This window comes from Podarcis melisellensis (genome assembly GCF_964234715.1).
Source record: "Podarcis melisellensis genome assembly, chromosome: 16".
Classification (NCBI taxonomy): domain Eukaryota; kingdom Metazoa; phylum Chordata; class Lepidosauria; order Squamata; family Lacertidae; genus Podarcis; species Podarcis melisellensis.
The window spans coordinates 6,302,722-6,317,876 of record NC_138533.1 but is presented as its reverse complement, the minus strand read 5'-3'; the positions used below and the strand labels follow the sequence as shown (position 1 = coordinate 6,317,876).

The 15,155-nt window shown below is 46.2% G+C and overlaps 1 long non-coding RNA gene across 2 annotated transcripts; it reads left to right on the top strand.

The window, feature by feature from the left end:
• Nucleotides 1-10,146: 10,146 nt before the first annotated feature.
• Nucleotides 10,147-14,175, top strand: LOC309358803. 2 transcript variants are annotated; one of them, XR_014163617.1, is made up of 3 exons: nucleotides 10,147-10,300; nucleotides 12,055-12,257; nucleotides 13,895-14,175. It is a non-coding gene; the product is annotated as an uncharacterized lncRNA (long non-coding RNA). The 2 variants fall into 2 exon arrangements; XR_014163618.1 differs by having other exon boundaries at nucleotides 12,052-12,257.
• The last annotated feature ends 980 nt before the right edge of the window (nucleotides 14,176-15,155 follow it).

Sequence of the window (15,155 nt, the reverse complement as noted above, 5' to 3'; positions counted from 1 at the left end):
GAGACGGCAGGCTGACGGTTTTATGGTTTTTCAGATTTATTGGTATTTACACAGAAGCTTGGTCAAAGCAGACAATTCAGTCATCATCACTCGATAGCCCAGCTGAGCCCACTGAAGGGTGTCCTCTTCGCAAACAGGAATTACGCCATTGGCTCATCTGCTTCTTGTGGGCTTGACGCCAAGCCCGCAGTCTGCCCCATCTCCAAGAGCGAGGGGATTCCAGCACAGACTGTCTAGCTTGCCCCTCCTCCCCCGAGAGTGTGTCTGAAAGTTGTGTCTGCTCTTCCTGCCTTACGTCTCCCTGGGAATTAACAACTTGGATTCCAGGGGATGAGGGGCTCGCTTCCCCCTCTGCCTGTGAAAAAAGCAAACCTCCATCTCTTTCTGCCTCCCCTTCTCCTAGATCCTATTTTAACAATGCTAAGGAAAGGGACCCAGCAATCGACCATGATCTACAAGAATCTCCTGGGAATCTACCAGTAGATTGCGATCGACCTGTTGGACGTCCCTGTTCTATGCATATGTATGAAACATTTATTTACTGAATGTTTGAGGTTATATATGTGTGTTTGTCTCTCCTATGAAAGGTATGGGGAACCTTTGGCCTTCCAGATGTTGTTGGATTCCTCCCATCAACTCCTGCCAACAACGCTGATAGATATCACCATCTGAAAACTCCCAGGGTCCCCCACCTTGTCCTATGACATTGATTATTATACAGTTCAGTATTTGCTAAAATACAACATTTGATTTTTTTTTTTAAAAAAAAAATTAAGACTGCAGTTCTGTACTTACTTTCCTGGGAGTAAGTTTCATTGAACCTAATAGGAGCAAAGCTACATAAGTTTTCACTGTAGGTATCTGATGGTGGCCAGGTCTGGAGGTCACTCATCTGCCACCCCATTTGGGAGAGGTCACCAATTTGCCAGGGTCCATGGAAATGTTAGTTTGCCAGTTGACTTAAACCACAAATACAAATTGAAGATGGAATTGGCAAATGTATGTAGTCTAGTCTACGAAGATGGATGTTACATCTAGTTGTTCCACCTATCTTTCAACTTCTATGAAGGCTTTGTGAGTCTTCAAAACCAGTAAGGCGAGTAAAATATCAAGGATGGAAGATGGGGTAGGGGTCAAGTGAGAGACAGCTTAGACAAGGGAATGAAAGTTCTCTACTATCTGAAAATAATTCACAGAGGGTATTTAATTCTGAGTACGCTTGCTAAGATGTATAAGACTGAATCAGATAAATGCTGGAGAGGCAAGGAGGTGGAGGGAACATTCTTCCAAATGTGGTGGACATGTGAAAGGGTAAAAGGGTATTGGTAAATGATCCATAATGAATTGGGAAAAAAATGTTTTAAAATGTTTTAAAGTACTTTCCCTCCCCCCAAGAAAACCCCAGATCCCCTCTGTTGGGGATAATTCAGACTGACATTCTCAGGTGTAAAAAAAGGTTATTTATGTATGCTACTACTACTGCCCGTGTTTTGTTAGCCCAAAAATGGAAATCAAGTGAGGTCCCAACCAAAGAAGAATTGCAACTTTAGTTGACAGAATATTCACAAGCTGCAGACTTAACATATAGAATAAGAGAAGAAGAACATACGTTTAAAGAAGATTGGAAAACATTTATTGAATATATGGAAAATAATTGTGTACATTTGAAAATGTGGGCATCATTAAGATGAATTCAACAGTGTAAATAAGTTTTGATGGATGCAATAATGGAATACTGAATGGTATAGTTTTTGTAAAATATGCAGGGATTTATAGTATGTACAATTAACCGTGGAAAGAGAAGAAGGGAAGTCCTGGCTATCTTAAGGATGTAAAATGAGTATTTTAAACTGTAAAACAGAAAATTTAATAAAAATTATACACACGCACACACACACATTTCATACTGTGAGTTGCTGGAAACAGCGTGAGGTGAGAATGCTTTTGAGCTTGGGTTCTGCTTCTGGGCTTCCCGTTAAGGCATCTGGTTGGCAGGACTGGTGCATCCATGAGACAATGTGAGGCGACCACCACAGGGGTAGCAGATCTGGCCTCCAAGGACTGAATCACCTGCAGTTGCCACTGTAGTGGCAGTGACAGCTGTGGCAAGGCATGTTCCTTGGAGACTGGATTGGCCATCTCCTTGGCAGCCATCCCACCATGCTGCCTCCACAGCAGCCTGTTGGTGAGTAGGAGGCACTGCTAGTCTCCTCCCAGCCTTGTTCCTAATGTAGATCTTCACTCACCCTTCCTTCCCTAATGGGGAGGAGGCCATATAGCAGTCTGCCTTAGGTGCCAAAATGTCTTAGGCCAACCCTGTGTTGGAGATTCATTCCCCGTGTCTGCAGTCATGGGATTGTTGTCTATCACATGACGGTGTATGTTTTCATTCCACAGAGTGGGAAGTAACGGAGACAGGATGTTTGTTTACTGTGTTCTGTTCTGTGAAATGGGATTATTGTCCTTTGTTCTTTCTCTTAGCTGTCTGATGAGAAAGGGGAAGGAGTTAAGTCAGAATGCTCCGAGTGTTTTATATGTAAATAAAGTAGATTAGCCAAAATGCTGAGTTGCTGAGGTCTGATAAGTGAACTGCAAATACTCTGCGGATCCCTGAGTATGCTGATGTCTGTTGGCATCAGTCGCTGTGATGTTCGGGCAGAAGAAAGCTTTTGAAGCTTCTGAACGATCAACCAGGAGGGAGAGAACATGCCAGTCAGGCATGTGTCTCTGCCAGGGTCCTACATGAGAGTAGGACGATCCTAACCCCCTGCTGGCCGGCCACTGTGAAAACATGATGCTAGACTTGATGGGCCATTGGCCTGATCCAGCAGGTCTCTTCTTATCTTTTTTTTTTGGAAATTTTACATCAAAGTTACATTATTCCCCCTTACTTTCACTGTTCTGTTTTCTCTGTCTCTCCAGATACCCTTCTCCCTCCCAGAATATGGCCTGCTGCCCACCATCATTTAATTGCGTCAGCCTGGTTACAATTCAAGACATATCTACCCAGTTGTGGTCATATTGGCTGAGCTGTCCTGTGGTATCTCAATGTATCCCTACAGAGCACCTGCTTTGCATGCAGAAGGTCCTGAATTTAATCTCTATCTGCAAGGATGCTGTCAGGGAACTGCCATCGGAAAGAGAGATGGTGCAGAGGCTCCAGCAGACTCGGAGAGATTCTGCAGCGGAGGAGGGAACCAGCAGGAGAAGAGCAGAAGCTCCGGCAGAAGGGGAGTCGGAGGAGGGAGGGCTCTGGGATACTTCTAGTGAGAATAGTGCAGAGGTAACAAGAACCCCGTTGGCAACTCCCACCCTTCGCCGGAAGCTGTCACGCAGAGAGTCACGAAGGCGCATGTCCGTGAAACAACTTTTATGTTGGCGTAAATTTCGTAGACGCCCACTGTCAGATTCTACCAGCGACTAACGGAGCCACGCCTTGGGAGGCTCCGTTAGTGCCTCGGTTTGGTTGACCAGCCAAACACCAGAGGGATCAAGCTTTTACGCACAAGCAGCTCATTATCCCATCACAGATGCCAAGTTGGCTACCCCTATCTCAGACCATTGGATATCTTATCCACTTTGTACTTGACTGTGACATGTATAAAGATATTTGTCTTCAATCCATTTTTCCATTACAAGCTTCTAAAATGGGGATTATCTTCCAGAAGACTATACTGTGTTGTTATTTTCTGCTAATAAAAAGCTGGTTGCATTCCATGCCTCCTATGTATGTGCCTGCCCTGTGGTTGACCTGGCTCGCTCGACAGCTCCTTGAAAACATCTGACTCTGGCAATGTTGGAATGTAGCCTACTGTACATAGATGAGTCGTGTCCATTGCTCTGCCCACATCTGCATTGGGACCAGCCATTTGTCAATGGGGAGCTGTGACTTTTGGTCCCACTTCAACCCACTGCATTGAAATGACGTTTGAGCAACGAGGACCATCCATTTTCTTCCACTTTTCCACTGCAAAGGCCATGTCTGCATTAGTTAGAGTCTGTCAGTGTAGTTTTGTGTCACTGAGTCTAAAAACATTTGCACAAGTCATCTATTTTACAGGGCACCACAGGTACAGTGGTACCTCGGGTTAAGTACTTAATTCGTTCCAGAGGTCCGTTCTTAACCTGAAACTGTTCTTAACCTGAAGCACCACTTTAGCTAATGGGGCATCCTGCTGCCCCTGCACCACCGGAGCACGGTTTATTTTCTCATCCTGAATCAAAGTTCTTAACCCGAGGTACTATTTCTGGGTTAGTGGAGTCTGTAACCTGAAGCATCTGTAACCTGAAGCATATGTAACCCAAGGTACCACTGTATATGTTTCTTGGGTTCACTTATCCCTCTGGTTCCTCTTCTTCACACTGTACATGAAATTCTCTTCCACAAGAAGTAGCAATGGCCACTATCTTGGATGGCTTTAAAAGAGGATTATCTAAATCAATTCATGGAGTAGAAGACTATCAATGACTATAATCCACAATAGCTATGTTCTCAGAAGTGCTGCGTCCTTTGTTGGTGCCCAGGTTGTGCACCCACACATGTGCCTACACCAGGCAAGACCAGGGGATGGGTGCGGAGGGGAGAATGAAACCCACCGTGCCAGCCCAAACCTTGCCACCGCTGCCAGGTAGACATGGGGCATGGATGCAATGTGTCCTTGAACCCTGATAATGCTTCTTGCTTGCCTGAATTGAGGATAGAGAAGGGTGCGAGAGTATGTGTAGAAATTAGTCTGCAGCAGAAAGGTAAAATTCACATTACTCAGGGCTCCTTTCATCAGCTTTGCTAGAGGCCCAGCTCCACTGGGTATCTTCTGCCCCTTAATTGTGTCAGCTGGTCAATATTGGATTAACTGTTTAGAAATCAAAACTGTTTTGGCTTTGATATTTCTATTTGCTCCTTGTCCCTTGTGTGTCGTTGGTTTTTATTTTAGATTGTTAAGCCTGCAGGTAGAGACTGTCTTGTTTTGATGGTGTGTAAGCCACTCTGGGAGCATTTTTGGCTGAAGAGTGAGATACAAATGCTCTGAATGAATGAATGAATTGAATTGAATGACTGAATGAATGAATGAACCAGAAATAGTTGCTCACAAGGCAATGTGGCCCACATGTAGGAACAGTTCCCCCATTCTTGGGATAAATGATGCTCCGAGACTGAAGTTCTGATGCTGTGTGAAAGTTTAATACACAAAAGAAACTAAGAGAGCAATTACAAATTTCAGAATAGAATAAGCAATACATCCAGGTAATAAGCAAGTAAGCATTGTGAGTGTCTCCCCCTGACAGTGGCTCCATCATCGCATGGAGATGCCTTTTGGAGTAGCCCACAGAACAGTCTCTGACTGACACATCCTTCTCCCCAACTCTTTGAATATCATTTAGCTGCTTTCAAAACCAGGACAAACCTTTAAACCCTTTATCGAATTCTTTTGCTTTCTATTAGAATCCCCTAGCAACCGTGTCCCTGGAGACAAAAGAACAAGCAACATCAAATCTATCATGTTGAATGGACAGAGTACGGTAGAACATCTGCTTTGCATGCACAAGAACCCAAGGTCATTCCTCAGCGTCCCCAGGTAGGAGGTGGGAAGGAACCCTTCCTGAAACCCTACAAGTTATGCAGTAAATAGAAGTGCAGGTTAAATGGTTTCTATGACACATTTAAAGAAAGCTATTGCAATGAGTGTGTGCATGTGTGTTTAAAAGGACACATCAATAAAAAAGAAACTGGAGCAGATATGTGGATCAGTAGGTTAAGCAGAGAGGAAAGAAAGGATGACGTTCAATGTATGGTGAAATATTCTGAAAGGAGAAAGAAATCCAGAAATGTTCATTGCACTCTGTACCTACTGGTTTCAATAGGATCAGTATGTAATCATCCCCTCTGGAGGTTGTGCCTATGATCATTGTCGTGTGTTCATGCCTTGCATTTCACATCCCGGTTGCTCCATGATTCCATGCTGAAGTTTAGCATGGCCCACAGCATGGTTCAGAGCATGAAGTGTTGACATTACCACAGTGGGCAGTGCTGAACAGGAATCCTCCTGGCATGATCACATCATAGCCTGGGTAGCACATATCGACTCTCATGCCTGGGCCAGAGCCCCCATGTCCACCCCCATAAGACCCAGAGCCACAGCAGGAGGGTGGGCAGCATTCGGAAGCACACACAGAGCGGCAAGACACTCGGGGGTCGCAGTGGTAGACGAGACGGGGTCCTGGAACCGTCAGGGAGCAACCGCCGGGTTGGACGTGCACCATTGCGGTGTTGCCAGTGTCAACCAAGACTCCGCCACTGCCGGCTCCAGCTCCGCCCCCACCGTATCCGCCAGATCCGCCGCCATATCCGCCGCCACACCCGCCACCACACGAAGTTCCACAACAGGCCATCTTGAGTGAGTGAGAGGGATCTGAAACACACATGAAGGTTAACAGTCAAAGTACTTCAGAGGGGATGACTGGATACATGGACCTTGGACACACTCGCAAGCCATCCATGAACAAATCTGTTCAATGCATTGATGTGCGTCTCCCTGAAATAATTCTAACATGCTTGTCTCACCCTTAACTTGTGCATTCACTGCAGGGGTAGGAAATCAGAGCACTCCCACGAAGCAAGTAGGCTTGCCTGCCAACCTTTGCTATTCCTGACCATTAATCTTCTGTCAGTTGAACCGTCATACAAGATGCACAAATCCAACAGCTACAGCTTTCTTACACAATACAAGTTCCACGATGGGAAGCTTCAGCTGTTGGATGCATGTCTGTCATTCCATTTATTTTATTTTTTTTGAATGTGTCTAGGTAAGGCATACGGGGAAATATTACCAAAGCAGAACACCTAGCCATGCCTTGCCACTTCACAGGAGAAGACTGAATGAATTGACCTGGGGCACAATCCCAAGCGATCCATGAAGAAAGTATCTCACAGGAGAAGGTTGGATGAGTAGACTTTAAGTCCAGCATCCTGCTTCCCCCAATGGCCAATCGAGTGTCTCCAAGAAGCCCACAAATTAGAGAATGGAGGAAACAGCTCTCTCCTACTGCTGCTCTCCAGCTATTAAACACTGGAGGCATAATTCCCCTGAGTTTGGAGGTTGCATGTAGCTGAGAAGCAAAAGGAAATGTATTCCACAAAACTCACCTGGTTCCACAAGAAGCACAAATTCAGAGGAGTGAGTGGAAGAGGATGTGATCTGTTGGGAGAGTTCTGAGTTTTGAGCGTATATATATACTTTTAGGGTGTCACATAGAATAAATGCCTGCCTTCTCTGGTTCTCATAAACCATAACCTACAAACCACATATCTCGCTCCCTTTCTCTTTCTCTCCCTCTCAGTATTATTACTAGCAATAGTAGTTTTTCTGGAAAACTCCTCTGTTTTATTGGCTACTCATGGTCTATTCTAAGCCCCATATAATAAGGTGTAGACATTGCACACTCTGAAGAGTCCTTTCTTTTAATACTTTTTATGGGATCTAGTCTGTCGGGACGTGGGTGGCACTGTGGGTAAAACCTCAGCGCCTAGGACTTGCCGATCGCATGGTCGGCGGTTCGAATCCCTGTGGCGGGGTGCGCTCCCGTTGCTCGGTCCCAGCTCCTGCCAACCTAACAGTTTGAAAGCACCCCCGAGTGCAAGTAGATAAATAGGGACCACTTACTAGCGGGAAAGTAAACGGCGTTTCCATGTGTGCTGTGCTGGCTCGCCAGAGCAGCTTTGTCACGCTGGCCACGTGACCCGGAAGTGTCTGCGGACAGCGCTGGCTTCCGGCCTTTAGAGTGAGGTGAGCGCACAACCCTAGAGTCTGTCAAGACTGGCCTGAAAGGGCAGGGGTACCTTTACCTTTACCTTTTTATGGGATCTAGTCATTCCAAGGAGTGAAAGGGAAAGCAATTGTGTGTTCAGGTGCAGCGCAACCACATGCACCCCCAACCTGCTGCCTCCCACCACGCACAAAGATACACAGGACTACGTTATTGGATCAAAAAAAGGCTACAACTTTACTGATTACTGGTGTAAATTATTGGGTAATTTCCCATTCAGTCAACCTGCTTGCTGACTGCTTCCTAGGGGGTCAATTCTGGGAAAGAATTGCCCTATGACTTACATCAAATAGCAACAGCCCATCAGAACAGCCCTGGGGAGTGTTATGGCCCTCAACACAGATCTCCTAGGATTCTTGTAACAGGGTATCCCAATTCCTGGGATGGGAATGGAAAGCCATACACCCACCCTTCCAATTAATTACTATTAATCCCACCCAATGCCCTAACTGCCAAAGTTGTGAGATTGTTAGAGGGAGGCAAAAATCTTGAGGCAAAACACTTTGTCTGGAAATAAAATTCCTTCCTAGCCCCAAAATACAGCAACTGAAAAATTTCATTGCAAGGTCATTAACAAAACACTAAACTGCAAGAACAAATAAAGCACAGAAATGAGGGTGGGAGGGCAGGTGGCCCAAAAGCCAAGTACAGTGCCAGGTTAGGAGGCAAGGCCCTTTTTATCCTGAAGGAGCAGACCCAAGTGGAAAGTGGCACAGAGTTTCCACCTGGCTCTGCCCTGTTAGGATTCTTTTCCCGTGCTGCAACCATGGGATTGTTTTTATCACATGACAGTGTATGCTTTCATTCCACATTGTGGGAAGTCACGGAGACAGGATGTTTGTATTACTGTGTTTCCGTGATTCAGGACATTTGTCCTTTGTCCTTTCTCTTTGCTGTCTGATGCTGAAGAGGAAGGAGCTGAGTTACGATGCTCCAAGTGTGTATGTGTACATAAACGTAGTTTAGCCAAATGCTGTGCTACTGAGTCTGTACGTTGACTACCTATACTCTGCTGATCCTGAAGTGTGTTGATGCCTCTAAGGTATCAGTCGCTGTGATGTTCAGGCTGGAGAAAGATTTTGAATTTCACGAACAAACGACCAGGAGGGAGAGAATATGCCAGTTGGGCATGTGTCTCTGCCAGACTCCTACTCCTGACAATGGTTATGGGCCCATGAATTGTGGCCACAGAGGACAGCAGGCTCAGTGCCAGCAGGGAGGACCAGGAGCAATTTCTGTTCCAGTTGAAGCCTCTGGTAACCGCTTGTGCTGGGCCCGGGGGTTAACCCGAGCAATGCGGTCCAGGTCCGGTCCCGAATCCAGGGATTCCACAAGGAGTCAGTCGGACAGCGCCAAGGCAGGTCACAAGGCAGGAAACCAGGCTAGGTCAGGCACAGGGTCTCAGGCAGGTTCTAGCACACAGCAATTTTGCTCACACAACCTGGGGCGGGTTCCAACAGCCTTTTATCTCTGTCGGGGTAATGGTCGGTCCTGATCCCCCGGTGGCTCACCTCCCTGTCTTGCCTGAAGGCAAGCACTCCTCCTGTGAGTACTCAGGTCTCTCCTTCTCTCAGACCTAAGTCTCTGCAGCTCGGGAGTTGTCGGTGGGTTACTAGACCCAGAGGCCGCCTCAGCCTCCCCTGACCAAACCGGTAGTGGAGCAGCTGTAAGCGATAGCCCAGCTGAGGGCAACAAGGTAATCTCTGCATCTGGAGCCAGGCCAGGCTCAGGTCCCTGACTCGGCCCAGCTGGTGCTTGTTGCAGGGGAACCTGTGCAAACTGGGGCTCTTCAGAATCAAGTCCCAGACTTGGTTCAGATGCCGCCTGAGGCAGAGGATCCGGTGCGGACTGAGACTCCTCTGGTTCCGAGTCTGAGCCCGAGTCCTAGGCCATCACACAGCTGATGCCTCCTAAACCCCACCCATGATTGACCAGGGGCGTCCACGCAGCCCCCAAGATGAGACAAACCTGTCTGGGCATGTTCCTGAAGTTGCACAGCTCTGGGATGTCCATGAATCATCAGTCCCGGCACGCTCCAGTGACACATAGCAGATGCCTATGAGCACGCACACTCAGCAGAGTTTAGCAGAAACAAAGTGGAGTTTGGTGTGCTCATTCTAAGCTTTTATTAAGCAGTATATACAGGACAAGTGATCATGGTGTCTCTCACTTCAGCTCCGAGAGACAACAGCAAGTAAAAAGCACAAAAACACAACAGAGTGGAAGAGATAAGGCTAGCTTCCATTCTCAGGCTTTCCAAGCCTAGAAAGTAAACACAGACATGTGATGTAACAATCACACATCCAGCAACAGAGGAGTGAAATGCTAACAGACCAATCATCAGAAGTGGGTAAATTTGAATTTCCCCACAGAGAAAGGGAGAGGAGGACATCTCCTGTTGGCCATGGGGAGGGTCTGAAATGGCCCGGCACCAGCAGTGAGCTGTGTGGCACCACAACTTTCACCCACTAACAAGGTGAGGGGAATTTGCATAACTATGATGTTCTCTTTAAACGACTTAATCATGGAAAGGTTCAAGTCATCAGATCCATTCATGGCTCCTGATGTCATTCTTCTCCCCAAATGGCCATGCTGTTGGACTCCGACTCCCACCAGACCTAATTAACAGTCGGCGATCATAATGTCCAACAATATAATGGAGGAAATTACACTGGCTACCCCTGCAGGATAAGTTCCCGGTTTGAGGGAGCCTTGGGTAAAATCCTCTGCATGCTTACTGAGGCAGATGGGAGTTGAAGTCCAGCAACATCTAAAGTGTCCCCCACCCCTGGAGTAGAGATACCTCTGGGTGTGATTACCGTGGATAGATCAGGGTCTCAATTCTGACTTAGCATAATGCAACTCATTATGTCAGGGGTGGGAAACCAGCAACCTCCAGATGTTGTGTTATTCCAACTCCCATCAACTTCAACCAACATGGCCAGGGGAGGTGGAGTCCAGCCGCAACTGAAGGTCCACAGCATCCTCCATCCCTGACCTACATAGACCTTAGGAGTTCTATTTTGGTCCTCCAGGACCTACTTATATGTATGGATGACTGGCCATGATAGAAATAGTTTATTGCATTCTGCACCATATGGCTAGCTTGCTGGAAGCTAATTGCTTTTACTGTGGCTTGGTTTTAGAGCGTTGCCAATAACTGTAGCACAGTCTCCACTTGTAAAGAAGTGACTGAGTTAGCAATGCTACAAATGCCCAGCCTACCATTCCTGGACACCTGATGGATCTACATTAACAGACTCAGGTGCTATAGATTTAGTGTTAGTTATGCAATTCAGGTTAGGTGCCAGGTGAGCCACTAAGCTCTACTATATTTGACTGAGAATATAGGCCACGTTTTCACAAGCACTGAATCACACTCCTTTCCAGTAATGGATGCATAGAAAGCCTGGAAACCAATTCCATTGCTTAGTTTCAAAGGATGGTTCCAAGACCTATAATTAAAACTCCACATGAAAAGTCCTGTATAAAAGTACCCGGAACCCAGAAGATCGTTCAGTGCCTCTAATAACGTCTGTCCGCAGCTACAGTTGAGAGCACCAGGTAAGTTTTATTTTACTCATTCTCTTCTCAAAGCTCTTATTGGGAGTTGACAAAAAAGGTTGCTCCATCACAGGGGTGGGGAAATCTGAGGGCCACATTCATTCCTGGATAGTATTCTGAGGGCCACATGCCAGTGGTTGGTAGAACCACAGGCAAAATTTGTTGAAGCAACAAATGCAAACTTTACCTTCTGCGCATTAAGCTAGTTTCTACACAGTCTCATATCCCCATCTCTGTTCTCCATCCAGGCTAGCAAGATACATCATCAGAGTTCAAGGACTATGTCTTAGCCAGGTAGAAATGCTCAAGGAGGGTGTGATGCAAAGCTGGTTAAGGAGCATAGATCCATAATATTCTTGGATTGCCATCAACCCCATTCAATGTGGCCTGTAGTCAGTGATGATAGGAGTTGTATTTTCATAATGTCATTGGATTTCATCGCCCAGCAGCTTCAGCCAGCATAGCTAGTGTTCAGGGATTATGGGACCTGTAGTCCAACAACATCTGGAGGGCCACAGATGTCCTTCATCCTTGTTTTGCAATATGGGTTCTGCGAATCTCTACTTTCATTCCCCCTCCCCAAGAGTTTCCAAAAGTAGAAAATATGGCTTTGATTATTTCATTTCATCCCTTCCTCTCTCTCTCCTTCCCTCTTGTGTTCAGTAGGATCTTGAAAGTCCCACAAGATGACATGCTGCATTTCTCCAGGAGTTCCCAGAGGTGGCGGATTTTATGGGAGCAACAGTGAAGTGCTTGTTGACATTGCTCCTGAGAGCAGAGTGCGGGTCCAACCGGGACACTGTGCCCTCACACTCCCTCCAGCCCAAGTCAGCACCACCAATGAACCCTTCAGAATATCTTGCCACTATGTAAGTTATACCAAAAAGGCAGAGATGAAGTCTCTCTCTCTCTCTCTCTCTCTCTCTCTCTCTCTCTCTCTCTCTCTCTGTGTGTGTGTGTGTGTGTGTGAGAGAGAGAGAGAGAGAGAGAGAGCAGACTGAGCAACTGCAACTTGATTGACCACCATCTACAATGTCCACCATTTGTGGCTACTGTGGCCTAGTGTCAGGGCTGGAATCGGACACAGGTCAGCCCTAAAGGAAGCACATCTCCTTGTCAGTGAAGTTAACTTTTTAATCGGGGAAACAAACATACAACTCAGCCTAGAGGTCTCAGCAACACTTCCCAGTAGGTCTTGCCCCTATGGAGCAGTTGCCAGGACTGAAGGTCCCTGCCTTACATTCTTCTCTAAGGTGCCTCCACACCCGAATGTTTCCCAAGCAGTCTTAAACTGCACCTGCACACCTCTGACCTCTGTTCTGCTCTTCTCATTACCCTGCGAATTCTTGAAGACCAGGGGGGAGGCAAGCTTGTTGCAGCAGGAGAGGGAGACTTCCTGGGTTTTTCAGCAGTCCTTAGACCTCCTCTTTTGCTTCAGTTTTGGAGTATGAACTGCTCCCTGTCACAAACTCTTTCTGCTCACTAAACCCTTTGGCATCCAACACCTCCTCCCAATCTTCTCCCTATGACCTCTCCTTGTTCTCCCACCACCAATTCCTTGGCTCTGAGCCTTCTTCATCCTCTTCGTCCAGCCAGTCCATGCCATCTAGTTCTAACAGAGGTGGTAAACATGTGTCTTAAATAAATACCAACCAGCCAGGGAACCACATCACCACAATGGTGGTGTTAAAAATGTCCAGTTAGTAGACAGAAGAACCTGCTAAAGTTCTAAGAAGAGCCTGCTGGATTAGGCTAGTGACACATTTATTCCAGCATCCTGCTCTCACGGTGGCTGCCCATATGCCCCAATGGGAAACCCAGAAGCAGGATCAAGCACAAGAGTCCTCTCCATTCCTGTGCTTTCCAGCAACTGGTCTTCTGAGGCATGAGTGCCTCCAACTGTGGAGACAGGGCATAGCCATCATGACCAGCTTAGACTGCAAATCGGCTCATTCCTGAGATCATCCCAGGCTATTTACTGCCCACCCCAAGTCAATAACAAACAGGTGATCAGGAAATACTGTCAACAGTTAATTGCACAGCTCTGCAGTGTACAGCTCCAGAGTGCCTTGTGGATACTTTCAGACATGCCTGTTGTGGGGAAGGCACTTATGAAAGTGCACCTTGCATTCCAGAAGGTGGCTCACGGTGAGCTAGACAGCTGACAGCTCAGTGCTAGAGGTCAAACTTCAACAACATCTCCAGGTAGGGCTGTGAATGTCCTCTGCCTGAAACCCTGTAGTCTAAACTGATGGTGCAGAGCTAAATGGACCAATGATATAGCTCAGCATAATGCACTTTCTTAAGCTTCAGTTTAGGCATGAATATTCCAACTCTACAGTTCTATGATTTTATGTGTGGTACTTTTTATTTATTTATTTAAATGAACTTGGATGCAAAGTAACTCCTTCACAAGGTTAATGGCAAATAATCCAGAATCCAACCAGAATTCTGACTGATGTGGTGAGTTGAGAGACTGACTTGTCCTGCCCTTCCCTTCTTGTAGAAGGAAGCCAGCTGCAACATGCTTCCCGCTACGAAGTCTTTCTGCTCCCCAAACAATTGGATGTGTCCCTCTCGTACTGGATCCTGCAGAGGATGGACTGGTTCATCAAGTCTTGGGACGCGAGTAGGAATACAGCCACAAAGCTGTGAAGTGGTTTTCCCAGGGGGATATCTGTGTAGCAATGTTCATAATGGTAAAGTCTCCAGCAGCCAGGCCTGCAATCCATGTTAGTCCCCAATGCAGTCTACGAAACACATAATAAATGGGACATGTAAAATGCTCATCTGTAAAGGCTCTGCTCTTATAAAGTGCATGTCATGTAAACTTTATTTTATTTTATTATTTTATTTTTAGTTGAATTTTCTTTAAGCCAGTTATGGGGAACTTTGTGACTCTCAAGATGCTGTTGTATGTCACTCCCGTCATTCCTGGTGGGATACTGATGTGAAGTGAATGTCAACAACATCTGCCAGGAGCAGGTTAACTTATTTTTGCCTTAAACTCCAAACCCTATTTCTTTGCTTTGCATGTGCTAACTGGCACCTGCTTCAATGCCATTTCCTCTCTTGGGGAATCGGTGCAACTTCTTTCTGGGAGGTGATTCCAACCAATAAGGGATCATGCCATCAGTCCCAACCACTCAGGGATCACAGTATGGTGATGTCACAATGACAAGCCAATTCAGATTTGAACAAATGGTGATGTAGTGTAGGCACTTGTGTTGTATATCCTCCTACTAAACATGGGATGAATTGGATTACCCAGTGTGATATCCCAAGTACCATGACTTTTTTTAAAAAGGACCCTCCCAGGCAAATCCATCATTGCAGAGATATACCTCACTGTAAAAATATGTAACTTTCTAATGCAAAGATTCCCTGTCTCTCTTACTTGGGGGTATGAATACAACTGAGTGCTTCAATAAAATCATTGTACTTTTTAATTGCTTTTGCATGTCTAATTCATTCCATGGCTCCTATTCCCTTTCCATTGTGAACCAAATTAATGAAAATATCAGGTATCTGAACATCAATTCCTCACCTTCAGAGCTACTGGTATTTAAATCTAGTGTGGCCAGGACTGGGATTGGGTTGGTGGGCTGTGATGCAAGAGGAGGGGAGAAAGAAACAAGGGGGGGGCTGACTGCTGATAATCTTAGTTGGAGGAGAAGACAATGCCCTTTTGAACCACTTTGAGACTCCTTAGGTAAAGGTAAGGGGACCCCTGACCATTAGGTCCAATTGTGACCGACTCTGGGGTT